Source organism: Apteryx rowi, unplaced genomic scaffold, assembly GCF_003343035.1.
Source record: "Apteryx rowi isolate R43461 unplaced genomic scaffold, aptRow1 scaffold_366, whole genome shotgun sequence".
NCBI lineage: Eukaryota > Metazoa > Chordata > Aves > Apterygiformes > Apterygidae > Apteryx > Apteryx rowi.
This window is the reverse complement of record NW_020450152.1, coordinates 592,055-615,263: the sequence shown is the minus strand read 5'-3', so window position 1 is coordinate 615,263 and position 23,209 is coordinate 592,055. Positions and strand designations below refer to the sequence as shown.

Below are 23,209 nucleotides of genomic sequence, written 5' to 3'. Positions count from 1 at the left end.
AGCAGGCGCCTGTGTCCACATGCAAATTGTGCAGTGCATTTCAGGAATCGCCTGCAGAATATATAGAAGCACTCGCATCATGAGTTCAAAGACAAACAAACAAAGAGCCCATGGAAGTGTGAAAAAACAGCAGTAAAAGTAGTATAAAAGTTTTTTTGATGGCCAAACCCTTCAAGGGCTAATGAAGAAAAGATTTGAGACTATGAAAAAAGTTAATCCTGTGCATTTTTTTTTTCTTAAACAGATTGCCAGTAGAAGCTGTAATCAGCAGTATGTTTATTTATACAGCTACAAGGGGGAGGCCAACACAGTGATTTGTGGTTGGAGGCCAGTTCACCACTGCTGCAGCCAGTGAATGGTGGGCAGGGTGGGGTGGACTGCAGGAGCACCAGGCACTACAACTACAGCAAAAAGGACCTTCTGTGAACTGGTAAAGAAAACAGTTCCTCTGCAGGCAGGCCAGAAAATGGAAGTAGCAGCTAGCAAAGCCTCTATACGAGATTAAAACAGACAGGAAATGAAAACTAACTTCAGTGTTTTTCTTACACACTGACCGCCCTCCCCTGTCTTTGCTGGTGCTTGYGACGTCCTTAAGAAAGCAGTTCCCCTACCTACTTCTTGGAATGTGCATGCCTGGTTTAGAAAAGTGCGTGACCAAAACTTAGAGCCAAAATCTGCTGTCGGTGGGGTTGCATGAGGGTTGGCTCTCAGTCCAGCTTTATTTTAGACATGCAGTTACTGTCATTATCTCCAGAAAGCTGCATTCAAAAGCCCAGACGTGTAAAGAAGGGAAGCACAGCTCGCTTTCCTGTCTCTATCTCTCTGCCTGTTAATCTGTTACAACAGATCTGTTGCTTTGCAGTGTGTTAGGCTCAGCAACTGCTCTTCCTCAGTATACCTGCCAACTTTTGAAATCTATAAATAAGGATGTTCAGGGGAGAAAAATAGACACACCTTCTAACTTCATTGAAATACTTGGACACAACATGCTTATTTTGGCAGGACAGATTGGGAAAAATGAAATATAAATATATTCTGCTAGAATATAGGGACTGTCTCTCCCAAATAGAAACAGCTGGCATGTATGTGTGGCTAAAGCAGATTTGCTTAGATTTATGCTAGTCATACTATGAGCTGCACTAAAAGAAAATGAAACAAGTCATCTTTCATAGCCCTCAGATGCAGACCTTTTGCCAAGGTTTGGTTCTTAGAAATTAGATGAACCTGATGAAGCAGGATCTTTTGTCTAAAAATAGAACATTTTACTTTCTGTCTTACCCCTTGCAGGCAGGGTATATTTTCATCTCAGCCAAAAAGTGAGAAGGAAGTGATTTGAGCTTTGCCTGATGTATTTGTCCTCTTTGGGGCTGGTGAGAGGGGGCTTTCGTCTTTTCCAACCAGATTTAAAAATGGATGTAATAGGTATCCTGACAGTGAAGAACCACCATTGCAAGTTGTTCCTGTCATCAGGACAGCAGTTGTATTTTGCAGGTGATGTGGGCTTGAGTATGATCAAAACAAAGAACGTGGTGCTTAGCATCCTGGGGTTAAATGCTCTGCTCTTCCAGCAAAATCTTCAGGAGGAGAGGGAAGAAGGTCTTCATGAATTCTGTGATCAAGAACAGCCCCCTCAGCTCTCTGCAGTCTGGTACAAAAAGATGGAGCTTGAAACCTGAAAGTTTTGCAGAGCCGTCCAAGCTGCAGGTACACCAGATTATACTTCTGCAAATAGCCTCAGCTGCCCTTTGGGCTTCTACAGACGATGCTGAGCTGTGCCGCTGCTGCCTCCAGCTTTGCAGGTGCATGCCAGGAAGGTGTAAAACGGCCTCAGGAGGCATGAATGCTGCAGCATATGTCACTTGGCACCTACGAGGAAGGCTTTCTCACTCGCAGGAACATATACGTTGGCTGTCAGCCAGGCTAAATGCCATGATCCTGGTGGCAGCTTCCTTCCCCCTTTTGGCTTCCTCCCCACCCCGCTGTCTGAGCGGGTTGGATGGTGGTGTCCTAGGGCGCTGTGTGCGTGTGTGTGTGTGTGTGTGTGTGTGTGTGTGTGGTGATGGTGGGGTTGCTGTCACCCTGCCTCTCCGAGCTCCTCTGTGTGTGGATCTGTCGGCACTTGCGTGCCAGCTGCTTTCCTGACCTCCGTGCACTGGTCTCTGATGCACGGGATCACAAGCCCATGAGCCTGCACGCAGGAGCTTGGCACGGCCTTTTCATTAGAGCAGAGGAGGCCTGTGTCCTGCAGGGCTGTTTTAGTAAAGACATGTCCCATCTGCTGCTGCTTATCACCCTTTTTATCTGAGCTGCTGACTCATGCAGTGTGGTCTGCTCAGCTCTCCCTTGCAGTCACATCACACTGTGAATTACCTTTACTGTGACTCACACTTGCTTTTTCACTTGGCAAGTGTCAAGCCAAAGACAACCCTGTCTTAGCCCTCTCTTGTGTATACTGTCCTCCCCTTTACCCCCAAGTCTTGTCCCTCTCTCATCCCTGCCATCCTCCCTCCCCCCCCCAAGTAAACCTCCTGTAACTAAATTTTAAGATGTGTAATTTTGTCTTTCCTGACATCTCTGCACTGTGCATCTGAGGCCAGTGAGATCGCCAGGCCCACCCTAAAATAATTCCTCTTTCTTGCCTTCACAGTTGTGTTAGGTGGAGAATATTTCTTTTCTCAAATATATTTTTTGTTCCTTTTTTTTTTTAAGAAAAAAGAGTGATTACTAATGCCTGTCTTGGTGCTGAATTTTCCCTTGGACAACGTGTGCATCTTTGATATGTTAGTATCTGGTATGTATGCAATATACATCCAGTATATAACCAAAGCCTCCTGACTGCAAATTTGCCTGCATCTTAGGCTAATGAGACCACAGTTTCAGACAACTTATACTGAGGTTTCCCTTGCTTGCCCGTGGCCCACACTTCAGGAATGAGTTTCCAGACCAAGGCACACATCCTGTGTGGGGAAGTTGTAAATTGGTACACTGAGGTCAAAATCCCCACTTGAAGTGCTGTTACATGATTTCAGGTTAAAGTGAATGACTGAGATGTGCTACTGAAGGTTTGACATTTCCTTGCTTTAGGTGAAGGAAATTTTGCCAGTGATTTCTTTGTGGACAGATACTGTTCCTTTAGCCCATTTCAGTGCTGAGTTCCCTCAGCCCTTTTTTGAAAGAGAGCCTAGTATATTCGCCACTGAGGACAGATGATGGAAAAGACTGTGCAGTTAAACTGGATACTGACTTCCATGGCTTACTGTCCTGAGTGTAGTCGAGGTCATGCCTGCAAGTCCTTAGTCAAATGAAACCTCTATTAAAACTGGTAGTCTGATTAAACTCAGTTTGGCTTGAATAAGACTAGTAGGATTGGGCTTGTATATTGCTGTTGTGAAAACTACCTTGATATCACTGAAATTTGCCTAGAAATGAAGGTATTCTAGGAAAAAGGGTTAAAACAGGAGGGAGTGGTAATGCCTGATATTTTTAGGGGGGTTTAAACTTTTTCTCATATTCTTCTAGCAGAAGACATCCAGATTTAGGTGGTTGTGTCAATTTTCTTCTCTAAGAACAAAATCACGTGTTTTTTTTTTTAACAGGGGCCCAAACAAATGAAGAGCATGCAGAGCTGTCTCTTGTAGACTTATGTCTAGAAAAACCTTTTTAATGTTAGGTGTGATACATTTTTTTGGACCAAACTGCTTAAAACTTTTCCAGAGGAAAAGCTTATGGTAGCTTTTACCTGCATACTTGGTCATAGCCTATGAGACAGCACTGCCTGATCCAGCATGGCCTGTCCAGGCCTTGCTCAGCTTTCCAAACTGTCCTTGCCAGAAAGGCCTGTACCCATTCAGCAGCAGGTCGCGCTGGTGGGGGACTTGGTTCATTTCCCCAGTGGTGTGTGTGTGTATGYGAACAACAGCTTGGATGGATGGGCCTCTTGCTGCAAGCAGTTTGGCCTGAAAATATTAGGGACTGCAGTAAGTGCAGAAACTTCATTGTTCCAAAARTTGTGGAATTAACCAGCTGCTTGCATCCTTCCCTGGGCAGGTAGGTTACGTCCTCTCCCGTTCCCATTTCTCCTTCCTGTTTAGCTTGTGAGCTTAGGTCCTATGAGCTGCTGTTGCTGTGTGTCCCTTGTGGTGTGTTACCAAGCTTTGTGGGTCCCTGGTGTAAATAAAACAGGGCTCTTTGTGATTGTAAGCAAAATATTCCATTGTTTCTAAGAAGCGTCTTGTTTTCTTATAAGCATAAAGTAATATGTTCCACAGCTCTGAACCATAAATGTACAACTGTCTTGCAGCGTGCATGGTGATTTCAGTAGGAAGCTGGGGTTGCTTGTTTGACTCCTTGACCCTTGGAAGTTTTGCCATCGCCTTTGTGAGAATATGACCACGAATCATATGACGCTGTCGCTGATGTTGCTACTGATTTTGGGCAAACAATGCCAAACTTGATCGTGTTCCCACAGGGACATATTGTGTGGCGCAAAGGAGATCCATATTTATCACCAGAGATCCTTGCGCCTTGGAGTTGCGCACAGGCATTGCTGCGCGTTGGGGAGAYGGTGGTGTGCGACGACTTCTGCATTTTCTGGTTTCGCTCTAGTGGGTGAGGGAGGAAGTGTGGGCGGGCAGGTGGCGGGTGCTGTGCCCTCTGGCCACTTACTGGTGCGTGGCTTTCGCCTGTGCATGAGGCAGCTAGCGAGCCTCCCACCGCAGCATCCTAGGCAGGRTCTGCACGGGCTTAGGTTTACTCCATGGCTCGTTTTACCCATATGCAAAATAGATGAGTAATGATACCTGCCTTTGTTGTGGAATTGAGGTTTAATTAATTAATTAATTGATGTTTGCTAAATGCCCTGCGATCGAAGAGTCACTGTATATGCCCAGAGTGGCAGCAGCGCTTTGAGGTTGGAATCCTCCCCTCTCCCAGGATGAGATTTCCCCAAAGCAGTGACTCCAGCCCTTCCTTCCCCCGTCTCCTCCCCTTTTTTTGAAACTGGTCTGGGAGCAGTGCTGTGCTGTGCATTAATTCTACGGCTTATTCCCTTTGACTTCTACCTAAATAAATAAATAAATGAATAATGTGCTTAATGCAGTCAGCACAGAGGGCACTTGCCAAAAGAATTTCACAAAGCAGCATAGCTCAGTTGCCAAATGTCATGTCTTTTACATAAAGCATTCTTCAGGAAGCAAAGTTGCACAGAAAAGAAAAAAAAAAGGAAGAAAATGTTATAAAAACTATCACTGCAGTAAGATACAGTTTCTTCCCCCACGGGGAGAATGTCTGGGCCATGTCATGGTAGGATCAAGAGAGTCTATTTTTATTTCATCTTAAAGGCCCCTCTCTCATTTTTTTTCCTCCACTTCCCCTCCCAAACTGTAGCCCTTTTACCATGCTGACTAGGAGAACTCAGTTTAGATTAGCATTCAAAAGCACGGTTGTAGGATGGTGTTCGTATATGTGAAAATATTTGCCAGTGGGTTTTGAGTGAAGAGAGAGAAGGCTGTATAAACAGTGTTGATGCCAGAATTTTTAGTAGTCTAATATGATTAATGATTGAGGAAAACAAACAGAGATGTTTTGCAGAGGGCGTGGGGGAGGCAGCAAAAGTTCAAAATCAGAAATAATAAGACCCAATGTTGTAAATGCATGTGTACGTGTTTTCATTGAGAGTGTTTGTGTATACACTATATACAGATGTGTGTAACCTATGTTTAGGTGCACGCTTTGTTATCTCACTGAGTGGTAGCTGCAATTGCTCTTTGGCTCTTTTCTGACAAGTCCAAGGGGTCCGTTGTATTTGGAGACCTGGGGCCTCAAACGTAACTGAAGCCTCACTGCAGAGGGTGCGAGGCAGAGGCAGAGGTGCCCTGGGGTGCACAGCCCCTGCTTCGCTTTGCTTCCCCGTGAGCGAAGGATGCTGGTGGGCGGGTGCAAGCGGGCCACGGGCTGGATCAGTCCCAAAGAGATTTCACTGAATTGATATCGGTGGTGCAGAATTTGAACTATACTGGAGTTTACAAAACAGTATTGGAATAGATTTTCTGAACTTCAGCCCTCTACAGTGCTTTAGTTCACAGAAGTATTTTATCTAATAGCATAACCTAAGATCATTTTAGCTAGTAACACAGCCTCACAACACAGTTCTGCCAAGCTGTAGCTGCCATCTTGACTAAATACAAATTTATATATAAAGCTATTTCTGTTTATATCCCTCATAATTCATTTGAACTTCAATCAGGGCTACTGCATGGCACCATAGAATAATTAGCACTGACTGTATGTTCATTTGTCCTTTTTGTTGTTGTTGTTGTTGTCAAGAGCGAATCACAACCAATAATCTAATGGTAGTAAGAGGTTCTACTTTCAGATTCTTAGTGTATGTATTGGAACAGCCACCTAATCACTCATTGGCAATTGGTATTTTTAAGTTAGTAATGTTAAGTGATTTAAAAATTCATGGGAAAAGACTTCTTTCCTCCCTCCCCTTCTTTCTTCTGGGATACCCATTTTTACATTGTTTATAGCATTGGAATGAGTCAGGCTACAGCTCATCCTGTGATGACTCTACTTACCATTCATTCTTAAAATGTTTTCAGCTCCTGGTTGTAAGCAGTCGATAGGTTGCTGTACTTGGATTTTCTCTGGTGAAAAGTTCACATCTCTGGATATGAACAAGTGAACAATTCCTCGCCACAAAATTTGCTGTGACAATTGCTGGCATTTCTTCAGAGTTGTACTGTGTGAGAAATAGGGTCTCTTTAATCACATTTTTTTTCCTCTTTGTAATTGCATGGTTCTGAAGTTCTGCTCCCTTGCTTGGTTTACAAGCACAGAGGTTTTCACTGCTGCTAGTAGGAATCCTGACCCACGTGTCTTGTGTTATGTGTTGTGCTAATAAGCAAGGAAGGAGAACTAATTAACACGCTAGTGCTCAGACTTCTGTGTATATGATGCCTTTTTAGAGTGCAAGTATTTTAACATGGTTCCCAGTTCAGAAAAAAAAAGCATTCTGGACAACTGTTTCTGTATAGCCATCTATATAATGACTCATGCAGTGATTGTATTCCTCAGCAGTTTGTTGGACAGAAATTGTTAATCAATATGGTGTGTATTATATGAGCATCATTTTAGATTAATTTCTGAATCAGTAAGTTGCATAGTCCTTTGAATATATGAAAGTGAAAATGGTGTTTGCTCAAAGAAAGGAAAATATGCTAGGGAACCCTTCCATTTTTACTTAAGCACAGATGGTGTGGCGATGAGCATGGGAAGAACCTGAATAGGTCGGAGTTGCACTAACGTCAGTTTGCCGTGCCCCCTCTTCCTCTCGCATTTGCCCTTGCTAACTTCTAGGTTTTTTTCTGTGTTTCTTTTTCATTGTGGATTTGTTTCTCTTCTCAGTATTTTGCTTACATTGTCAATATTGCAGTGTTTGTTCAGCTCAGACCAGGAAAGGTCTTCAATTTTGCAGCTGACATTTATTTACAGGATCACCTTTTAGTCTCTGTCTTAGATTGCCGTTCCTCGTGAACAATATATCGTGAGTGATGTAACCTACGAGCTGAGAGAGCTCCAAAGCCGTTTCATTCCCTAAGCCTCATGGTAAAAGGCTGTTGGAAGCATACATTGGGTGTTAGGTTGTCATCACTTTTTCTGGAGCTCACACGGGTTATTTGAGACATAAGAGACTTTTAAGGCTGCAGCTGGATGAGGATTTTCTAGTAGCGTATTGTACTGCTGTTACCAAGTCTGTAGCTTAGCTTGTTTGGATGGTTTGGGGTCTCTAAGAAGTCTTCACAGTTATTTTTCTCCATTGCAAGGATCTCCTTTGTATATTCTCAGTATTTATTCCTTTACTATTAGGAGCAGAGGGTACGGTGTCTTTGAATGTTTTGACACTCATTGCTTTAGTTCTTGAGTCACGTCTTATGTAAGTGTCTTGAGTAGGTTTCAGGTTGCTATTTAGAGGTGATGATACGCTGCTTGTGTAGATATCACAGGGGCAAGGAATGTTAGGCATTGATTGTCTTGTTTTCTTTGTCCTAATTACATTTTTTCATGGTTTTTGGTATTTCTTGTTTGTTTGTATGAACAGGCATGCAAGGCAAAAGGTGAGAAAATAGATCCTGAAAAATGAAGATTTAGGTGCAGAAATACTTATATTCTGACTTTAAGTTGTGCTGGTTATCTAAGTGATTAAAAGAGAATAAAGAAATCGATAGATATTTCTGGTGACTAGCCCCTTGAAAATTAGGCTGTTTCTACTAAGGTGCTCATACGAATGTAGGAACATAAAAGTTCATGTTTGAACAGAATATAACATCAAAAAAAGGAAGAGGAAGGAGGAAGAGTTGGGAGGTAAGGCCATGGCCTGTGGGGAAGCCTCAGATATTCAAAAACAGTTACTGTGGGCTTAAAAATGTTAAAAATGTTTAAAAATGATATTTAAAAATATCAGCTTCCTTCACCATTTTATTTGACTTTTTGTTGTAATATTTAGGCTTCCCATTCTTAAACTTTTCTTTACAATTCTGTGAGCTAAAAACTTGGGGTGGGGGGGAGAGGAAGAGAAGGTATGACATATTATTGAGAATGGGAGGGGGAGAGAAGAAAAAATCAAATTTGTGAACAATACCATGAAGAAAGTTCAGACCCTGGAACCACATCAGGCCATGGGAGATTCTGTAAAGTTCTGTGATTTATTTGTATAAAATGGTCATTAGGATTTTCTTGCCTCTGAAAGAAAACTGGCTCCAGACCTACTTGAAATCTTGTGGGATTTGCTAAAAAATCATAGGAACTGGTAACAAAGTCCAGGGTGAATCTAGTAATTGACGGTAGACAGATGATTGTTTTTGACTCTCTATCTTCATGCTGTTAAATTTATTTCTGTTAAAACGCTTGCTGTTAGACCTGTACAATGGTTTTAGAATTTCTATAAGGTTTCTTGTAATTGTTTGCAGGAAGAGTGATATTAGGGTCATGTTCTTCAGGAATAGTTTTTAGATTGTTTAAAGTTTTTTTTTTTTTTTTAATGGCATTGTTATATATTCAGCAGAAGGGAAAAATCACTTCTCATCATGAACATTTTGCTTTGTTCAGTAGATTTCTAGTCAGATAGGAATGCAGATTTGGGACTTTCGTGACTTTGATATTTTGTGCTTGTTATGGACCTGTAGGATACTTGTTTGGCTTTTGAGTAAAATATGGTGTATGATTCTAGGAGGAATTTTGTTCAGAGCTTTTATGACACTGTAATATACAAACTKGATTTTAATGTATGGTCTCTAACTGTTTACCATGATGGGTGGCATCACTCTGTGGTACTAGAAGAACTGTTAGTCTTTTGATAGTCGTAGTAATCTTTTTGTGCTCTCCTATGAATATGCTGAATGGGCTTTTCAAGGGTGAGATTTAGTGCCTACTTTAGCAAGTTTTGCAAACAATATCTGACATAATTTTGCTTTCTGCTTGTAATTACATGTTATTACTTATTGGTAATGCCTTTAGAACTTCTCTGTTCATTATCAACTCTCCAGACTTAATTTAAGGAATAATGTATATCCTGACTGGTCATAACAAGGCTGAAATTCCATCTTGGGCTTCTGGTGTCATCACAGAACCAGGATGGAATTACAGCTTTAATTTATGTACTATGGGGGATACATTATTTATTACTATGCATTAGAAAATGATTAATCTCTGCTTGTGTTGCAAGACTATCCCACTGCTAAAAGTCCCCAGGAAGTGCTGAAACATCGTATAACCTCTTGCGCAGATTATAGCTCTGTGAAACTGCCAAAAAGGCCGTTGCATTATTCGAAAACTGCTAGAGGTGATGAAAAGTTATGAAGCCACTATGGGGTTTTCCTAACTAGTGGAATCCATACACAACTTTAATATGCTAAACCTGAGCATTTCCTTCCCTTTAGTCCCTTTCAAGCGTTTCAAGTGAACAGGCTGAGGCGTACCGTGTTCTGAGGACCCTGATTCAGCAAAGCACTTTAACCATACGGACAAGCTCCACTGGAGGTAATGGAAATTAAACATGTGCTTAATTGGTTTGCTGAATCAGTTCTTTAGTTTCTACTTCTTTGATTGTTCATAACACCTATTTCTTAGTTTTCCCTCCACTTCCCCAAAATTGCGTGCATGTTTGCACATCTGCACACCCATGCAACCATGAGCACAGGAAAGCTGTAATGGAACAGTATGAACTGATGGGAAATTGCTATAAAATCAAGTGATTCTTCCGCTTTTCATTCTAGTGACTTTTTTAAAAATATATTTATATGTATACACTGTGCTCTGATGTTCCATTTTTATGAGCTTTTCCACTACTAGAAAAGTCAGTAATCAGGTTCTGGTATGTAATTAGTATACTGTGTGACTAGTTGAAATGTCAACAACTACAGCTGTGATGACCTTGAATCAGAGTATGCCTTCAGAACCATTTTTCGGTGTAGTTTAGCCTTTCCACTGGAATGGAGAATTTGGCCTTTTTTGTTTGCAGCCTGCTGACATGGGTTTGTACAGAGACCTAGTACTAGCCACTCTGCCAAGCACCTGTTACCAAGTAACATAACTAATCCCTCCTTCTCCATAAAATGAATGTGTGATCTTCAGTGGGGGATTACAATTTTGCATTTGCAATTGCTATGCCCTGGTTTGAAAAAACGACAACAACCCAAACTGTAAAGGTGTATAGGAATTCTATTTAATAAGCTCTAGCAAAATGTCTTCAAAGTACTCAGCATTAATAATCTGAAGAAAAGAGCTAGATATTTGTAATAGATCAAACAGATACAAATACCTTAAGAAAAGGAGTCACTGATGTAAATTAAGTGAATGCTTTATACTACTACAAAAGTATTATAAAAAATTAAATATTCCCACTTTCTAAGGTGGCATTTTTATCTACATGCTCTGATGACATGTATAAACCACTCAAGTTTCAGTCTTGTGGGTTATATTGTCACCAGAAGCTCTGACTAATAGTACAGTAAAGTCTTACCAACGGCAGTTGGATATAGTATGACTCTAAATGACAATTTTTTTGTATTGTTATTGTCATCTGTTTAAGAAAAAGAAAATCTTGGTGTCTATTGACTAGTTGGACCTACTGGAGAGATGTTATCCTGGATCTAATTTGGATGGCCATATTGTAAATCACAGATGTGGAATCTAAAATACAGTGACAAAGTTGATAATCCTTTAGGTGTAAGAATCTTTAAGCTGGTGTATAGAAAGACATTCAAAATATGCCAGCAGCTCTCCCCCCCCCAAAATTAAAATGATTGTCATTTTTGCAGAGAACACCGTGAGGATCAGAATTAGAGACATCCACTCATCTTCAGTTTGATGGTTGCAGTTTCTGTGCAGAGTTTTAACCTGCTGGAGCCATATAAATAGATCACGGGCTCCATGCAGATCAGTGTGGGAGCAGTCACGGTTCCCTTCTGCATCATGAGGACATGCAGGAGAGGAGTCCTCTGCGGCTACCTGTCTCATGCCTCTCATATTGAAGAATTAGGTTGGGACTTCTCCAGGCAGAAAGGCTTGCTCAGATGATACTCACCCCTCTGAAGGAGTCTGGCATAAGGCTTATGCAGATTTAGGCTTAAGTTTTAAGCCATAAGGCTTATGCTTTAAAGCCTCAGTTGGATCCKAAATGGGACGTGGCTTTTATGCTAGCTTTCTGAATGAGTTGCAGCTTTGGGTGAATCCCATGTCATGTGAAGAGAGATAATATATTGCATCAACAGAGAGGAAACCAGTTGTTTAGCATTGGGGGAATTGTTTCATAACACTGTTATGATAGGTATGTGAAGCTGTAAAGTCTTCCTAAACACTGAGCAGTATTAATCTTATACATACAGCTGAATTTCTTCCTTTTCTGCCTGCTAGTTCACTGCAAGTATTATTGCCACTTTTGCGTAGGAGTGGCTTTGCTGTAAGTTTCATATAAGAGAGGTAGAAATGAGGATGAATGTAACAGTTTAAGGGTAGATTGCTCAAGTTCCTTAAGCTCACTGTCTCTCCTGCTGGTTGTAGGGTTAATTATGTTGAGACCTTGCCCTCTAAAAGGCCTGGATCCTGCTCCTGTCAGGCTAGTGGTGAGATACCATATATATGTTTCTGCCTATGCGTGAAAGAAGGAATTCTCAGCGTTACTTTTTGCGAGGAGAATAATATCAGAAGCAAACTGGAGGAAATGAAAGAGAAAGAATGACAGTAGATTTTAATACAGGATTAGGGTCCAATAACTTCTTGACATAGATGCCTTACTGTGGGAAATGACTCTTAAGGTAGCATTGTCATACTTGTAAAGAAGCGTGCCAGTCACTCCTTTTCTCTGTATGTGCTTCCCTCTTGCCTTGCCTGCAGAGGTTAACCTGAGACATGCGACTCTGGTGACTCTGACCACAGTGTCAGGACTGGTCCATGCTGTGTCCTGTAGAGCATGAGCTGTTTTTGCTGCCTCAGTCTTGTTTTACAATCACTTACAGTTTGATAATCTCGTTGTACTGTGCCGACACTTATGGCTGGGTTGTGCTTGCCTTGGTGCACCGTGTGAGCTTGCAAAGTTGTTATTACAAGTTTACTGTCATACGATGAATGACTGATGGTATAATTTGTATTTTCAAAATATATAAGCAGATCAGCCTAATCAGGTGATGCAGTAAATATTTCCAGGAGATAAAAAAGTATTAGGGCAGGGAATGGAGTTATAAACTTCCTTTTATGAGCTGTATATTGTTTGATCATGTTTTTTTCATATACATGAGCTTCCGCATGCCAAATGCTAGTAATAATTGGCAGCTATTTCACAGTCCTGGAGAAATGATGTTACAAATACTGGAAACAGTTAAAATGAATCGATCTGTTAGTTTGCATTTCAGACTAGCGTGACTAAGAGGTGATTTCTACAAATAGTAGAAGGCACATTTGTCCTGCTTCTTGCCCCGGAAATAGGGAGAGGATGAGAGCTGGGGGAGAAGAGAGGACACATTCGGCTCCCCCAGGCAGCTAACAGTGATACTGCTGCCGGCCCTCAATTACAGTTTGGGCTATGCAGATGTTTAACTTAGAGATCTGAGCAGTCTTGCTCACTTCCTGAAGTCCCTAAAGTTAAGCACGTAAATAGATAGGATTGGGGCCTGAAAGAGCTTTGTTGGCTTATTCTGAAGAGTTTCCAACAAAACCTTATGATGCAGGAAAACCCCAAATTACAAGTCTTCTCCCACTTCCAGCGGGTGGCTCATAATGTCGATGGGATATGGAGTGAATCTGCGTACATTTGTTTGCATCTGCCAGCAATCTCCAACAGTTTGAAAAAGATGCAATAATTTAAAATATCTCATGTTTCTGTGTGCAGATCAGGTGCCATTATTTTGCAAAGACACAGCTTTTAAATAGCTAATGTTAAAGGAAGTTTTTAAGATATAGGGAAAGCATTTCTGAAAAACACATTCAAATGATAGGGATTTTTTTTTTAATTTAACATTTTTTTGTAATGCAAATGTGTCCATGCTCACTGAAACACACAGTCATAGAGATTTTGTTGTGTGGGAGAACAGGGGGAACAGTTCACTCTTCAATGATGTTTTACTGAGGAACRGTTTGTTTTTAATGATAATGAGACAATCCCAGTAATAACTGTAAACAGGCCTAGGAAACTGCTGCATTCACTGATGGATGAAAACTTTTAACAGAGTTTGGATGTCTTTCTAAAAATGCTACACTGCAAATTATTGGGCTTAATAATACTCACTTGTAATCAGTGGAAGGATAATTTTCACTACTGAAAGGGATTCTGGGGAGAAATTGTATGGCCTATAATATGCATTAGCATAAGCTTAAAGGTGTATAATAGTCCTTGCTGACTTTTAAAATCTCTTAGTCTGTGCTTAAAGCCTTAAGTTGATTAGTTTAGTTTATATTACATTTAAATATATACCTGTACATTGAGGTATGTGCATTTTAGCATAAAAGATGAGTCGAGGAACTAGTATTAGGAGGTGTGTTTGTAGCTTTGAAAATATTACTCTGTTTCTTTTAAAGTGATACTGTGATTCTTTTAAAGCGATTCTTTATTTAGTAATACACCAATTACTGAGAGCTAGCTGTTKTCTTTCTTGACCCTTTGAAAGAAAGTTGTGCAGTTACTTCTCTTGCAGACCTCAGTGATTCTGCAGAGACTGGCTGAAGGGTTACTTTCATTTTCTGCAGGCTGGTGGAGATGGGAGAGTTACCGTGGCGCTCCCATCCCTAACTGTAGACACAGAAAAGCAAGCCGAGGTGCAAGATTGAGGAACGTTGAAAAGGACAGTATAATATTAAAATTTACACTGATTGGTGCTGAAAAATAAAACTTCATTGAGCGCCAGGCTTTAGCATGAGAAGTATTCTCTGGGTTGAAAGCAGTGTGGTGCTAGGTCTGAATAAATGCTGAAGTGATTAAACTGCATTGCAGCCCAGGGTTGGTACATGTGTGTGCATGTAAAGACATACAATATATCCTCAATAAATTAGAGGTTTGGGGTTTTTTTCTGTTTACAAACTTTGTTTGCCAAAATGAACAAGGTGAACATAACAATGCACAGCATTGTGAATTTTCATAAACTTAGCTTTGTTCCTGATGTTGTCAGTGTCTAGCTTATATTATGAATCACATTAAGGAAAAATAACTTTGTTTCCACCCTCCTGGGGAAAAACCCTTTCTCTACCTCACCTCCCCTCAAAACCCCCGGACACCTACTTGTCCTGTGTCATCTGAAGCAGATTTGAATCTGTTATCACTACCTAAATCTGCAGATACACTTTTCTTGTCTTACACAGGAACAAAATGTTGTCCCACTTTCTGTAGGTTGCAATTTAGCAATATCACAAAGAGCAAGTTGCAGTAGTAAATTGAATGTGATAAAGAAATGGAACAGTGGAAAGATTACAATTTAATTCCCCATAAACTCTACCTGATATTATTCATAAGCAGAATGCAGTTCACAGTAAGTAAAAGTAAAGCTGTGTATCAAACTAGCATAAGGAAAAAAAGTCTCCCTGGGTAAGACTATGCTTGGATTTGATACTAATTAATCTTTTAGAATTGCACTGCAGTTCTGATTTTTTTTTTTTTAATTTTTTTTAACATCAGATCCATTTGTTTACCTTTCTTGCCAATCCAACATCGTTTTATATGGGCCAGGACTGGTATTTTGGTTTGGTTTCTATCTGGAGCATGCTATCTTTCTCTCAGTTCCCCTGTAATAACTTTGGAATGCACTGGCCAGTTTCAGATACATTTAACAGAAGGCTTGAGATCATAAAGACCTTTAATTCCTAGAAGTTTTATGAAACAGGCAGTTGGATATAAGACAAAGACAAAAATTAGTGGCCCTTCTGAAAGTAACCTGTGTTACCAGACGTGTGAGCCTCGATTGGGGAGCAAGCTCCAGGGCACGACTAGCTTTGGTCACAGTTTGCATCTTACAGCCCATGGGATCACCTGGCCACGAGGCACAAAGCCACCCGAAACCAGACCTCATCAGATCCGTTACTGATGCAACTACTCAGTCTGTTAGGGAGAATCCTAACTCTCTTTATTTTGCCAATTATTACTTTTTACTTAATATTTATTTACTTAATATTTTGGGGTTTCCAGCTTTCCTCTGTTCTAAACCAACACCCATTCACTGTTGTTTCCCCTGTTCTGCAGGTGGCAAATGGAGTCAGAGAGAAATGAAGTGACGTGACCAGGGTTATACAAGGAGGTGTAATGCAGCACTAGCCTGTGCAGCTAAACTTGGAAATTAGAGCCCAGCCTGCAGGACCACACATCTGTTTCCTATTCTCTGCTAACAGTCACTAGTGAATGTGGTTTAAACAGAGATCACTTATTAAAAGTCCCAAATCTTCTCAGATGGTTCTAGGAAATGCAAAACAAGGGGATAGGAACAAATGTTGCTTTGCCTTAAAAATAAGCCCCATTAGAAACCATATGTCTGACAGGTTTATTACATAGAAACAGTTATCTTTGAAGGACACAAACAGGGGTTCACGATGCTTTTTAAGAGATGGGACACACAGCAAATGAGTAGTCATGACAGGCCCCAGCTTCCCCAGCTGACTTTGCCCTTTTCATTCATGAAAACGGACAGTGCTGGTGAGTGCGATTCTGGATTTTACACATACTTCCTCTGCATTTTGACTTCCTGCTCACAGTCAGAGTCATCTCGTGACGGAGGGGCCAGTAGAAGGCACATGAAGGAAGAGAGAAGCTTTTGGAAGTATCTATGTACAACCAAAGCGTTTCACTTGGCCTTGTCCAGGTCCTCAACACAGTGGTCAGTGTTATTCCTTGTCACTAATTTGCTACCATGTCCAGGACTGTGAAACAAAACTTGAGCAGAGAGGGCAGCAAGGTTTGCTTAGTTTCTCCCCTGCGTCAGGAACGCAAGGAAGTTTTGATCGCTGACTATTTCTTAGCAACTTCCAGTGAAACTTCTCTGTGTTATGCTGTTGTTTTTGCTAAGGAGAAACAGCTCATGAGGGAGAAACAGCTCGTGAGGGATAGATGCCTTTTCCCTTCTTGATAAAGTAATGTTTTCAAGAAATGCGGACGAGTGACTTCTAGTCTGTGGCTTGCAGACCGCTGAAGGTTCAGCAGGCTACTTCTTAGGCAAAAAATAACTAAATAAGTTAAATAACCTTCGTGTCACTGGATTCTTAGTGTTTCACACACTGAAAATAGATGTAATGACTCTCTCATGACTTGACTTAGGGATGAAAAATTTCAAGATTTTGGGGATCTTTCTAATGAAATTTGGAAAGAACATAAGATCCACCATGAGAAAAAATACCAGAGGATATTTGACATAAGTTCAGATGACCACATAGTCACCTTGAAAAAAGCATTTATGCCTGAGATTTTCTGCTGGCTGTTTTAACAAGTAATACCTAAAGTTTATTATTTTTGATAAAGGTTAGTGGGAGAAGGCAATACTTTTTTCTTTCTCTTTTTCCAGTTTGTTTTCTTGGTACTTTTAGAACTTACCGGATGGTCAGTTTTATGTTTTTCCCCTCTATAACCATTCTTTACAATTTCAGTGCAAGAAGCCAAGGAAAATATTTAAAATGGTAGAAGAACTGGCAGGAAAACTTCAGCGATTAGGGCAGTCCTGGTGCTTGAAACTACTTTGACCTCTTCCCTCTCTCCTCCATCGTTCACTTCAAGATGCTATTGTTGATGTCGTCATCATCATCATCATCATCATTATTATTATTTTGTTGTTGTTGTTGTTGTTGTAATCTTATATTAGAATATAATAATAATCTTATTCATATGGTGACATAAAGATGAATGACATCAGAATACTTTGTTCTTTCTTGAGGTGTATTATGGTTACGCCTTCATTTGCAAATAGTGTGGACCAACTGGAGAGGATCTGTACAGTGAAACAGTTGGTGCTGGTGTCCTGAGGTCCACACTAGACACATTTCAGGGTTCCTTTTACTTTTGAGTAGTCAGGTCCCACTGACCCCATGCCCATTTGCAGCAAAAGGGATCCAGTTCATGTGCTCCAAAACCACCCCACAATACAACCAAAAGCACAGGAAGCAGGGTTTAGCAGGAGCTTTGCACCCCAGATCTGAACTGAAACATTGATGTAGATATGCCTTGTAGAAAGCTTGTGGGGTAAAAGAAAGGCATATTTCAGCAATCTTTATCTGCTGGTTGTATCAGTTAGTAAAACACATTTCATAATTTTTCTTTCTTAATGTTCTTCCCTTTTCTTTGCAATTATTACTGAAAGGGGAAGGTTGGTGCGGATAGGCCTCAGAGAAGGAAGGCTGTTTTGAGAAGTTAGAACGACAAAATCTTCTACTGAAAGAGAGATTGTATCTCCTTTTATGAGCTTATTCAATGCCAAGTGCACTTTAGGTGCTTAACAAATCATGACCCATCTCTAACAGAGCACTCAAATTTTTGTGCTTGACTTGTAGACAAGAGCATATCCCACTGGAGACAATGCTGATGTCCTTAAATTAAAGAGGGTGCTCGAATACTATACTGAACTGAGGTGATTAGTAATGCTAAGATACTGGTTAGGTGTCCTTTATCCAAGGGTGTGTAAGCTCTTTCTGGTGTGTGTCTTGAGGAAGGGAAGGAACATATGGTGTGGTGAGATGTAATGTTGTATTATTGCTAGGATGTCTCTGAAAAATACATGATGTTACCTTAGAGAGTAGATGTGAGAGCCAGTCTGACAGATGTGACAGTCCTAATTTCTGGATCTGACAGTTGGCAGCCCAAAGAGACTACTACCAAACCCATTATTTGTTGAAGTGCTTGAGTCATGATTTGTGCTGAAGAAAAGAAAGTAGAGATGTAGATGACAGAGGGAGTAGCATAATGCCAAAAAAGGAAAAGGCTGGACAAGTAGGCTTACATAAAAGCTTCATCTATCTCAGTATCCTGTCTCTCCTTGATTAAAAGAGTAGATTTGGCTGTAACAGCCAACCAACTCACCTAATCTAGCAGATGGAAACATTTGTTCCTCTGCCTGGAAGATTTTAGTTGCTGGCCAAGCTGCTAGCGTAGTCTAGCTGATCTCARAAAGCAAGACCACCATTTGTTAACTTCAGTGGTGCCAAGCTGGTTGGAGCTCAATCAAATTTCTGTTCTAAAAAAAACTTGTGGTCAGACTTCCAAAGTTTCCTGCAACAAAGGTCGCCGCAGGTTTCTGCTGAAACTTTGTGTTCTCCGTGGCATTGGAGACAGTTCAGCATGTAAGGAATATAGACTGCTTGATCTCTGGATCTACCAGTAAACAAATACATCTCAAAGTTCAACCTCATATAGCTAGGAGGCAGGTGAGGTGGAGTTCAAGGTAAAAACCTCAGCTTTAAATTTTAGGTTGAGCCCTCCTGTAAAGCAGAAAGGAAAAGGAAAAGGTACCAGACTCATCTGTCGCAAAGGGCAAGAAATTTCTTCTTTTTCCTAGAGCACTTGCGTTTGAAGAGTTCAGAACATATCCAAGCATTGCAAATCACATCATACTCCAATTTTTGGCATCTCTTTCTAACCTATACTTGCCTTTTAGCAGAGGCAGACACTAGTCTGTTGCTTTGGGCAAAATCCTGAAGTTTTACAAAAGGATGTTACTTCCCAGCCCAGGAAGTTCCCATGAGAGAGTAAGTGGATGGTGTTAAATTGTTCATATCTTGACACTTTTGGTTCTCCAAACAGGGAGCCACCGAGGATTGCGCCTTGTGAACGGACCTTGCAGAGGGTTGTGTGGCTGGCTCACCTGTGACAGGACTAGCTCGGATTTGCGGTGTAATGAGTCTTGCTCAGATGCTCATGCCGGGCTCAGATACTGTGATAATGAGGCACTTAAGAGGGTGCCTGGGAGAGTTTGAGGTCAGCGCCTGAGGAGGTGCCTGAGGGGTGATTATGACTTGGAAAAAGACCGAACACCCTTCTGGATAAGTGGGAGAGCATGGCTCTGCCTCACCTTTTAATAATAAACTGGCTGCATTAAGACAGAGGCACAGTAAATGAGGGTCTGTAGCCCCAGCTGCAAAAATCATGAGATAAAGTCAAACTCTCAGCTATTAAGGGTTGAGTTTGCGGTGGTTTACAAGCCCAAGACAAGAAATAGAAGATACTGAGTGGGAACATGTGTGCTTAAGTCTGCAGGTAGGCTCCTAAGCAGAGGCAAGGGGTGGGGGCAGCAGGCCCTTGTCTGTGAGATTTGGGGAAAATAAACCCTACCTCAGACAGGGAGCATGTGCAAAGAGCCTGTTGCTATCATTTCACTGCCCTTTGTAGCTAGTCCCAAAATGAGAATGTATTTAACAATCTGTATTGCTCTAATCTGGCCTTGACTCCATCCTGTTACACACGATAGCATAGCGATGGTTGTGTGTGTGCCCACCCACGATCACCTCCGCTTGGGGTGGTGAGTAAGGTTGGCAGTTTTGTCTGTCAAACAGTGCTTTGAGGTGGATAAGCCTGCCCCAAACCCAAATTCTGGCCAGGAGAAGAACCTTCCCCTCTCTGTCCAAGAGAAGCGTAAGATGAGTCTTCCTCTGTACTTTGTCCTGGGGTTCAATTTCTTTTCTTGATTCTTCATTTCCACTGCTGTGGTTTTTCATTGGTTTTGATCATAGTCAAGTCATGCTAAAATAATTAATGTGCAAATTGACTAGAATGGTTAATGAGCCCAGTCCGTTCAGCTCATACAGCACTTTGAGAGAAGCACACCTATGAAATGAAGAAAGGCTGATTGGAAAGAGGGGTCTTGCTGATGGTGTTTTATCAGGCTCTTACTCTTGTGATATTTGATGTTTTCTTAAGGCCCCAGGTCCCCAAAGCAAGGGGTGTTGTCTGTCTCAGCTTTCATTAAAAAGCAAAATATTTCTAGTTTGTGGCTGCAGGAAAACACACCACCTGTTGCCTTCTGAGGCTCAGAAGGCAGAGAAAAAGACCCTGTGATTTTCGTCCAGTTTCATAGTTTTTAAGGGAAATGTCATGTTTAGGAGTGACGGGCGCTGATTTGATCATCATCTAATTCTTGGGGACTGGCAACAGTTCATGCCATAGATGTCCTATGTTTCTGTTTTCCAGGAACCCTGGCCTAATTCAGCTTCCCTGAAGCTGGCAGAATTAATGCAGTGTGTAGGAGGGGGGATTGATACTTGAGAATGATTCTTCGTTTGGCTCTGCTGTGGGACTAGGAAAGCAGTGCACCGCCTTGTTTCTTGCACCAGGAAGAATGAGAGAGCTGACAAAATACTCTTTGTAATTTGTTTGAAGCTGCATCTCTTTCTCCAGAAGGGGGAGAGTAGAGAAGTTAGATACTGGGAGGAATGTGCCTGATAGAGGACTGTTTCTTCCTAGCTGACTCAAGCCCAGACATTATTATAGAAAAATCAAGACATTTAGAATTGGATTTTCAAATCTACTCACATGTATTTTTGCAAAGTCCAGCATATCTGGCTGCCAAGTGAGCCTTTGTATGTGCAACTGAGTAGTTCTGTATTAAAATTTTACAGTTGTTTTTAATGTCATTCAGTTTATGTGAGCACATATCATCAATGCACAGAGGTACAAGCTGTGAGCAGACCGTGACTGCAGGAAGAGCACATGTGCGTTTGGCAGGCCTGCTGCTGCTTTCTGATCTTGAAGTTTGGCTCACAGTATCATGATGTGGCAAAAAAAGGAGAACAGGACCARTTTAAAGCATTTTTGTTACAGTGAGTTTTTATTGTTATATCCTCTGTTGTATTAATTAATTGCTACCTATTTTTAGAAAACCAAAAAATGTTTTCCATCACAGTCAAATCTCTCGTCATTTGGCAAATCCTGATCTGCTGCTCCCTTTTCTCTAATGATCAGATGGGGATTGGGAGCTCTACAGCAAATAATTGTATGCTACTCGAGGTAGTAAAATGCAGTGCTACAATAGGCCTTTTCTCAGCAGCTGTAAAGCTGTTCTGTGACTACAGTGAATCCATTCAGTCTCCCCCACAGTTGCTGAGAGCACCCAGGAGAAGGTAGTTGTACTAACAAAATGACTATCTGGCAAGCAGTGTTAGAGAGGGACAGACTGACGACTGATTCTTCATTTTGGTTTACATGGTCTTTTTCTGTGGACGTGAAGTTTCAGTTTCACGTGAGTTAGTGATGTCTGTTACATTGTCCATGTTACCAGATTATCTAGTAATTCAGTGTGGGTGTTGGTTTCTCACATCAAGCCTGTGAGATGGGTGTTATCTCCGCTGTAGAGATAGGGGAAACTGAGACACATAAAAATTGGGCTTAAGCGATGATGTGCATTAGGAGCCAAGCTCTCATCCTCCAAATGCACTGTAGAAGCTCAAGTGTCATTTGAAGCTATTTCAGCCCTTCAGGAAGTATCACATATCACTTGTCCATAGGTCATGCAAGAAGTCTGTAGGATAGCAGGAGATCTGTCCCTCAAACAACATTATTTGTCTCTTTGTCAGAGCATTAAAAATGTAAGTATGTAACTGATAGCAGAAGGATTTTATGCTGATTTTCAATCTTAAAATAGAATCCCTGGCCACCTTATATTTGAATCACAGAAAAAATGAGAGACAACCTAGTTGATTCAGAGGGCTGACACTCCGTAAAATAATCCTTTTAACAGTTTTTCTTAATTTAAGAATCATTTTCTAGGTGTCATGAGTCATGGGCAGATTGTCCTCATTTTACTTTGAACTTCCAGCCTTTGCTGGATTTGTGTCACAGGTTTAGAGGGCTTTATCCTGTTCCTACAAGTCTGTGGGCCTGACTGTTGCAACCTTTACTCATGTTGAGTGAGAATAGTCTTCTTGAAGACAGCAGAATCACTACATAAATAAGAGCAAGCATGGTGGAGTGCAGGAGCAGGATAATTTGAACAAGGTATTTTGAGATTTGTTTGTACTGTAAGCAGCTTTGGGGAGTGGTGAAATACATGCAGCCTCCATGCAAGTGTGAGGAGAAGTCCCTGGAGGTTAGGAAGCACTTTCCCCCTCTCTTTGTGTGGTGGTCTGTGTTCTGAGTTTGGGGTGGTTTTCTCTGGGTGTATGTGTCGGTGGGAGTAAACTGCAATGCAAAAATATCACTAATTTTACCTTCTGAGATTCTGACCACTTCAGGAGAAGTTGTATTTTCTGAAGTATGTGTAGCCACAGAAAGCTGTGGATAGGCTCCATTCCTTAATTAAAAGCAATGGAAAAAATTATTCAGAGCTGTCTGTCTGTCACAGCTGAGAAAAAAAAACAACAAATAGTTTGGCTTAAATGCACGTAAAGTCAAATTATCTTTTTTGTCCCATTGTGAAACTCTGTTGGCTTCAATGGGGAGAGTCACAAGTGTAGCCAAGGGAATGGTTTGTCTTTGGGGCTTTTTACAGAGCGAGAAGGAATACAGTTATTGGTCCTATAAAACCATTTATAGAGCATAACTAAGATGCCTGCAGTCCAAAAGGGCCATACAAATGCAATAAGATGTTCTCAAAGGGAGAGTGAACKCTGCACTGACCGGGAGCGGTTGCTTCTCATAGCAAGAGGGATTTTCCGGCTGGCAGAGCCTGGTTTGGAGGCTTACATATCCCACCAGATCTGGGCCTGGTTTACTACAGGTATGGGAGAGGGAGAAGGATGAAACGGAGGCAGGGCCAGGGGAGGT

General features: G+C 41.3%; 1 protein-coding gene across 6 annotated transcripts in view; it reads left to right on the top strand.

Annotated features, from left to right (window-relative positions):
* Positions 1-23,209, top strand: part of ATXN1 (ataxin 1) — a 224,024-nt gene that overhangs the window by 37,946 nt on the left and 162,869 nt on the right. The window contains exon 3 of one of the 6 annotated variants that reach the window (XM_026073304.1): positions 9,939-10,038. The exons of 4 other annotated variants lie outside the window; for them this stretch is intronic. The gene's annotated coding sequence lies outside the window, so the exon portion shown is untranslated. Of the gene's footprint in view, positions 1-1,568; positions 1,705-9,938; positions 10,039-23,209 lie in introns of all 6 variants that reach the window. One more of the 6 variants, XM_026073305.1, reaches the window with a different exon arrangement.